Raw genomic sequence first — 8,269 nt, 5'->3', positions numbered from 1 at the left:
CCCCACCCATGGCAACGCCACTCTGACGTCCGCGCGCCGGAGGCAGCCATAGGGCCGCGTCGGGCCAAGAGGACGTGTGGCGCGTGGGCTACATCAGGTCCAACCCTGAAGGAACCCAGTGGGCGCTTCTGGGCAGGGTTCTGTGCACCTGTTCCTTTTTTCTGTTCAACTGTCTTTCCCTTCTGGGAAAAAAGGGACATAACCATCTCTAGAAAGCCAACAGCGCAGCTGCGAGTCTAGAATAGGAACAGCGCGGAAGATTAAGCCTAAAGCAAGAATGTGCCTGGCACCTTTAAGCTGTTTGGAAGTTCACGTGACCCGCTAAGTGCAGGCCCCAGCGGTCACGTGACGGCGCGCGCGCGCCCTCGCGCAAGGAGAGCCGGCGGGCGCTGTGCGCGCGCCTTCACCGCTGCCTCCCAGCCCCTCGACGGGAGGCTGAGGAGCGGCGGAGTGATCGGGCGACTAAGGCCGGGTGCGCGTGCGCAGCGAACAGCTGTCACCCAGTGCGGAACAAGTCTCCTAAATTTCCCAAATCTCCCTGGGTCACGGGCTACCGTTTTCCTTCTCATCTTCCTCCTCGGGGTCGTGTCCTCGCCCCAGTCCGCGCGCCAGGTAACCGCTTTTCCGGACTCCGGAGAATGGGGGCAGTGGGGGGAGGGGCCCCGGGCGGTCTTCCCGGCACTGCCCCGCTCCGCGCGGGGCAGCGGGGGGTGCCGGCGTCCAGCCGAGCGGAGACGCGGGGCCGGAGACATTCGGTCCGCGGTCGCCGCGACTGTCATGCCAGGGGGAGAGAGCGGCCCGCCGTGGTCGCAGCAGTGGGAGGCGGGAGCCAGTGACAGCCCGCTCTGGCCCTCAGGGGTTCGGTCCCCGTGCTCGCCGTTCTGCCGGGGGCCGGAGTCGGGGTCGCGCTCTTTGGAGCAGAGAAGCTCGCGGTTAGTCTAGGGATGCCGACTCCTTACCTTTCCCCTTCCAGCCGGGTCTGCGGGGACCCTGGGAAGACCAGGCCTGGTGCGCCCCTTGGGGCCGTCTCTTCCCTGGGACTATCACAACCCGCGGGGTAAAGGTGGGGGCGCCTCTCCAGACCACTCCATCGTAGGCAGTTAGACCCTCTTCCTGGTTCGACTTTAGTCCCCGTGGCTGTCCTTTTGATTTTTCCGGCTTGGGGCCATTTTTTCCTACGGTGCCTCTGGCCACGATGCGGTGTTAGACAGTGGATGCTTAATAAATAGGAGTTGGATAGGGTCGCGTGGTAAGCCAGGCATGGGACGTGGCGGGGGGTGGGGATGTGGAGAAAGGAGCCAGGTAGGCTGGGGCAACGGGCTCGAGCTTGGGGTTTTCCTCGGTGTTCAGCCAATGAAACCAGCAGGGCTAGATTCGGATGCTTTCCGGGTGAACTCGGAGCTAGTCTCCCCCTGAGCTGCTACCATGCACGTCTGCCGGAGCCGGCTTCTGGCTTTGGTGGTGGGCGTTGCTGGAGAGGATTTTTTTGTGCGTCCTCTCCCTGGAAAAGAGAGGGCAAACTTTTAAAACATTTTAAAATTTATTTATTTATTTATTTATTGCTCTTGGTAAGTTACCCTGCGGGGTGATTCCTCCAGCACTGCTTGGGAAGTGTAGGTTAAAAGTTGCATTCAGTCCACTCTTAGCCTTGTGAAAGTTTATGGTAGGCTCTGTTCACCTATGTTCGGACCAAACTTTGCCCTGTTTCACCCACTTGAATTTGCAGTATTTTTTATTTTTAACCTCCGGAAACTCGGCTTCACTGTTTCTATGGCAACGGTTACTAATATTCAAATTTCGAAGTGTCGTGGTTGAAAATTAGTGGCTTTAAATTTTAAAGGTACATTTTTACTTTGTAGCACTAGGTTCTCCTTTAAGATCGTTAGTTATGACCTTTTTAGATCTTTAGAACTATTAAGGTCTCCCACCTTGCTAGTCCCCTCCCAACCCCCCCATACTTTATTTTTGGAATGTTATTACATGGTTCAGTTTTTTAAGGCCTTCTTTCTTTCAGTTTAAGGTGTTATGAAAAGTTTGCACATAATCTTTAGAGCATCTCAGGAACTTGGCAATGCAATTTTTAAATTTTGCTGTTTTATTGTTATTTTTTAAATGGCTGCACCTGAGGCATATGGAAGCCCCTGGGCCAGGGACTGAATCTGAGCTGCAGCAGTGGCCTAAGCCATAGATAGCAATGGCAATGCTGGATCCTTAACCCAGTGCGGGCTGGGGATGGAATTGGGACTCAGGACCTGAGCTGGTCCAGAGACAAGGAGGGATCCTTAACGCACTGTGCCTCAGCGGGGAACTCCAATTTTAGAACTCTTTTTTTTTTTTTTTTTTTTTTTAATTTGATGGCCGGAAAGTTCTTAGGGACAGAGATTGAATCTGGGCCACAGCTGCTGTGAGCTATGCCACAGCTGTGGCAACACCAGATCCTTTAGCCCACGGTGTGGAGCCGGGGGTTGAACCTGAGCTTCTATAGCAACAAGCACTGCAGCAGTGGGATTCCTAACCCACTGTGCCAGGGCGGTCAACTCCCAATTTTAGGACATTTTTATCACCTCAAAAAGAAGTCCTTTCCCATTAGCACTTATTGTTCATTTCTCCTAAATCCCATCCCCACCCCAGCCCTAGTCAATGACTAATGTGCTTTTTGTCTCAATAGATTCGCCGGTTCTGACATTTCATAAAAATGTAATCATATTATATGTGGTCTTGTGTGACTAGATTCTTTTATTTAGCGTAATATTTTACAAATTCATCCATGTCATAGCCTGTTTCAGCACTTCATTCATTTTTATGGCTAAATTACATATCTATTCCATTGTATGGATATATCACATTTTGTCTGTTTGTTGCTTGATGGGTATTTGGGTTGTTTCTACATTTTGGCTATTACGAATAATGTTGCTATAAACTATTTTTTTGTATGGATTATTTTTTATCTTTTTTTAAACTCTTGGGTATACAGCTGTTAGTGGAATTGTTGGATTAAACATTTTCTTTTGAATAAATGAACGAGCAAACAGGGATAGTGGTATTGAGGGATACTTTCTCTCAAGACCTTTGAGGGGCCTATTGACATTTTCCTGCTCCACTACCAAGAGTAATTCTTAGAGGCAGAATTCTTTGTAGCTTTGTCCTGAGTGTAGCACTGTCTTTCCTTGCCTGGAAAGCTCATTCTTTTGTTAGCCCAGTCTTTTTTCATACATAATAATCATAATGATTATTCTCTTGACATTGATTTGTTGTATATATATTAGAGATATGATGATAAAACAGGTACTTTCTGGAGTTCCCGTCGTGGCGCAGTGGTTAACGAATCCAACTAGGAACCATGAGGTTGCGGGTTCGATCCCTGCCCTTGATCAGTGGGTTAACGATCCAGCGTTGCCGTGAGCTGTGGTGTGGGTTGCAGACGCGGCTCGGATCCTGTGTTGCTGTGGCTCTGGTGTAGGCTGGTGGCTACAGCTCCGATTCGACCCCTAGCTTGGGAACCTCCATGACCAAGAAATGGCAAAAAGACAAAAACAGCCCCCCCCGCAAAAAAAACAGGTACTTTCTTTCTTTCTTTCTTTTTTTTTTTGCTTTTTAGGGTCACACCCCAACATGGAGGTTCCCAGGCTAGGGGTCGAATTGGAGCTCCAGCTGCTGACCTACCCTACAGCCACAGCAATGCCAGATCCGAGCTGTGTCTGCCACCTATACCACAGGTCACGAACAATGTGAGATCCTTAACCCACTGAGTGAGGCCAGGGGTTGAACCCACAACCCCATGGTTCCCAGTTGGATTCATTTCTGCTGCTCCATGATGGGAACTCCAAACAGGTACTTTCCATGCTGTCATTAAACTCAGTGTCTAATGCAGATCTTTCACTCTTTTAATAGTTATATTTCCTTTTTTATAATGTGGATTTTTTTTTTCTTTTTATGGCCACACTTGTGCCATATGGAAGTTCCTGGGCTAGGGGTCAAATCAGAGCAGCAGCTGCAGCCTACACCACAGCTTGAAGAAATGCCGGATCCTTAACCCACTGAGTGAAGCCAGGAGGTCCAACCCTCATCTTCACAGACACTCTGTTGAATTTTTTTTTTTTTTTTTGCTTTTTAAGGTCATACCCATGGCATATGGCGGTTCCCAGGCTAGGTGTCTAATTGGAGCTATAGCTGCTGGCCACAACCACATCCACAGCAATGCCAGGTCTAATCTGAATCTGTGACCTACCCCACAGCTCATGGCAACGCTGGATCCTTAACCCACTGAGCGAGGCCAGGGATCAAACCTGTAACCTCATGGATGCTAGTCATATTCGTCATATTCATTTCCACTGTGCCACGACGGAAACTCCCTATGTCGTGTTCTTAACCCATTGAGTCACAATGGGAACTCCTGTAATGTGAATATTTAAGACTCATCTCCCTACCTCCATTTCTAATATGAATTACTTGGAAGTTGTGCCATAGTTAAAGTCATTATGTATATATGTGTGGGTGTATATCTATATATATCTATATATAGCTATGTATATATATTTTATCCTTACCTATCTAGAAGGTTTTATGGAGACTAAAATATAAATTTAAAATACTGGTCTTGGAGTTCCCATCCTGGCTCAGCAGAAGTGAATCCAACTAGGAACCATGAGGTTTCGAGTTTGATCCCTGGCCTTGCTCAGTGGATTACAGATCTGGTGTTGCTGTGAGCTGTGGTATAGGTCGCAGACTTGGCTCGGATCCTGCGTTGCTGTGGCTGTGGTGTACGCTGGCAGTTGTAGCTCTGATTGGACCCCTAGCCTGGGAACCTCCATATGCAGCAGGTGCAGCCCTAAAAGGTTGAAAAATAAATAAATAAAATATTGGTGTTTTTACTCCCTGCAGCGCGTCCCCCCACCACAAAGATTGCCCTGTGCCTCTACTCTTTATACCTTTTGGGAGAAGATGCTGAACATCCAAGTCCACACTTTTAGGGCCTTATCCTTTCCCAGCCTAAGCACTTGGAAGAAGCCCTTTGAGAATCCTGTCCACCTAACTTCTCTTTGAATGGCCTCACATTTATTTACCTGAGGATCAAGTCCTCTCAGCTCTCTCAGCAAGGCTTAGTTCCCTGGCTGGGTGGGGCTTGACACCTGCTCACATTCTTGTTCCCTCTGCCTAGACTGCTATCCCAGGTGGTCTGAGCTTCTTTGGTCAGTTCCATCTGGTCCTTCAGAGAGCTTAGCTTCAGTTATCAATTTAAGTTAGTCTTTCCTCTTGCCTATATATTTGCCCATAGCGGTGTTCTATAATCTCATTCACAAACTTAATAAACACCATTAGTTGTGTATAACTTAACCTTTTATTATTATTTTTTCCTACTGTACAACATGGTGACCCAGTTACACATACAAGTATACATTCTTTTTTCTCACATTAAATGTTCCATCATAAGTGACTAGACAGAGTTCCTAGTGCTACCCAGCAGGATCCCATTGCAAATCCATCTCAAAGGCAACATTCTGTATCTATTTACCCCAAGCTCCCAGTCAATCCTACTCCTTCCCCTTTGCCCTTGGCAACCACAAGTCCATTCTCCAAGTACATGATTTCCTTTGCTGTGGAAAGATGCCTTTGTGCCATATGTTATATTCCAGATATAAATGATATCATATGGTATTTGTCTTTCTTTTTCTGACTTACTTCACTCAGTAGGAGAGTCTCTGGTTCCATCCAGGTTGCTGCAAATGGCATTATTTGGTTCTTTTTTATGGCCGAGTAGTATTCCGTTGTGTATATATACACCACATCTTCCTAATCCAATCATCTGTCAATGGACATTTGAGTTGATTTCATGTCTTGGCTATTGTGAATAGTGCTGCAGTGAACATGTGGGTGCGTATGTCTTTTTTAAGGAAAGTTTTGTCTGGATATATGCCCAAGAGTGGCATTGCTGTGTCATACGGTAGTTCTATGTATAGTTTTCTAAGGTATCTCCATACTGTTCTCCACAGTGGTTGTACCAGCTTACATTCCCACCAACTGTGCAGGAGGGTTCCCTTTTCTCCACACCCCCTCCAGCATTTGTTAATTATGGACTTATTAATGATGGCCATTCTGACTGGTGTGAGGTGGTATCTCGTGGTAGTTTTGATTTGCATTTCTCTAATAATCAGGGATGTTGAGCATTTTTTCAAGTGCTTGTTGGCCTTCTCTTTATCTTCCTTGGAGAAATGTCTATTCATGTCTTTTGCCCATTTTTCCATTGGGTTGTTGGCTTTTTTGCTGTTGAGTTGTATAAGTTGTTTGTATATCCTAGAAATTAAGCCCTTGTCAGGTGCATTGTTTGAAACTATTTTCTCCCATTCTGAAAGTTGTCTTTTTGTTTTCTTTTTGGTTTCCTTTGCTGTGCAAAAGCTTGTCAGTTTGATTAGGCCCCATTGGTTTAGTTTTGCCTTTATTACTCTTTTATTTATTTATTTTTGTCTTTTTAGAGCCACACCCATGGCATTTGGAGGTTCCCAGGCTAGGGGTCCAATTGGAGCTGTAGCCCCCAGCCTCTGCCATAGCCACAGCAGCTCAGGATTTGACCCGCATATATGACCTACACCGAAACTCACTGCAACACCAGATCCTTAACCCACTGAGCAATGCCAAGGATTGAACCCGAATCCTCATGGATTCTAGTTGGGTTCGTTAACCGCTGAGCCGTGATGGGATCTGAGTATCACTCTTTACTCTCCACCCCTCAGGTATGCACGGAAAAAGCTCCACATTAAATACTGAAAGTGATGAGTTAACTTGTGGATGATGGGATTATGGGTAATTCATTCCTTCATGTATGTGGAATTTTTGGATTCTTCTGTGTATCAGTGTGACCTTTGTGCACAGGAGAAAAAAACCAGTAAAAAGCCATGCTTGTTAGAAAATGTGGAAATAGGAGACTTTAGAGGAAAAAGAAAAATTATCAGTAATTGCCATTTTAACCTTTTTTGTTTTAGTAACCTGGGTGAGATCTTGGTATAGCTTTTCAACGTCAAACTTTGATTACATTTTGATTGTTTCTCATATCTAGGGACTTCTAGGGATTGGTGATGACATTTACCAATGGTTGCCTAGGGGTGGAATTTCTGGTTTTGAAATTAAGCTGATTACTAGGGAATAGAATTTAGCATATTGGGATATGATAACTAAGTTTGTGCTAAATAGCTCATTTAATTTTTCCTGAGCAATGTTCATATTAGTATATTTTTATGTTTCATTGTAAAGTTTTTCTCTAACAAAATAACTTGTTATTTGCACCATTGTCTTATTTTTGCTGGTTGGTTTATTCTGCCCGTTGTTTATTCTGCTGGATGGTTTGTCTTCAGTAGATAACACCTACTATGTGTCATGCACTGACATTAGATGTGGAACATGTTGTAAATATAATAAAAAATTCATGAAAGAAGATTATTTTGAGTGTGAATGTTTAGTTACATTGTTGCTATATATTTTCAGATACACAGTGACTTCAGTTGTTCAAATCATTTTTTTTTCTCAGTTTGTTACAAACCAAACAGTATTCCAAAAATGAAAACAAGGGATCAAGGCAAAGCCACAAGTATTTGTCCCTGTATGAATTAAAGAGCCTGGCTGGATATGGGTGTCATGTTCAGTGCTTCACTAGAGTTGATTCCTAGAGCTCAATTTTTGACTTACCAAAACTCCCGTGAGGAAAAGTCTTGGCAGTGTTTGGCTCCACCATGAAATACTGATCTCTTATCTATTTTGCTAGCTAAGCATTAAAAATAACCTTAGTGTCTAGCATAGAGGCTATTTTAACTAAACTCTATGTTGTGCTATTCCCACCTTGGAAGAATAGTTTAAAACATTAGGTAATTTCCGGAGTTCCCGTTGTGGCTCAGTGGTTGACGAATCCCACTAGGAACCATGGGGTTGTGGGTTCGATCCCTGGCCTCGCTCATTGGGTTAAGGATCCAGCGTTGCCGTGAGCTGTGGTGTAGGTTGCAGACGCAGCTCAGATCCTGCGTTGCTGTGGCTCTGGACAGCTCCGATTCGACCCTTAGCCTGGGAACCTCCATATGCTGTGGGAGTGGCTCTAGAAATGGCAAAAAGACAAAAAAACAAAAAACCGAAAACCAAAAACCAAAAACCAAAACATTAGGTAATTTCCAAACATTCTTTGTTTTATGAAAAAAGCAGTGTACAAAATTATATACATTGTATGAGCCCATTGTGTTTAAAGGTGTTTATAAATGTAGGAGTTCCCATTGTGGCACAGCAGAAACAA

At 45.1% G+C, this 8,269-nt stretch overlaps 1 protein-coding gene across 4 annotated transcripts in view; it reads left to right on the top strand.

Moving 5' to 3' along the window:
- Nucleotides 346-8,269, top strand: part of KDM4C (lysine demethylase 4C) — a 436,444-nt gene continuing 428,520 nt past the window's right edge. For 2 of the 4 annotated variants that reach the window (XM_021063858.1, XM_021063866.1), the window contains exon 1: nt 346-612. The gene's annotated coding sequence lies outside the window, so the exon portion shown is untranslated. The remainder of the gene's footprint in view (nt 613-8,269) is intronic. The other 2 variants (XM_021063862.1, XR_002336050.1) reach the window with 2 other exon arrangements.

This window comes from Sus scrofa, chromosome 1, assembly GCF_000003025.6.
Source record: "Sus scrofa isolate TJ Tabasco breed Duroc chromosome 1, Sscrofa11.1, whole genome shotgun sequence".
Classification (NCBI taxonomy): domain Eukaryota; kingdom Metazoa; phylum Chordata; class Mammalia; order Artiodactyla; family Suidae; genus Sus; species Sus scrofa.
This window is presented reverse-complemented; position numbering and strand designations above follow the sequence as displayed.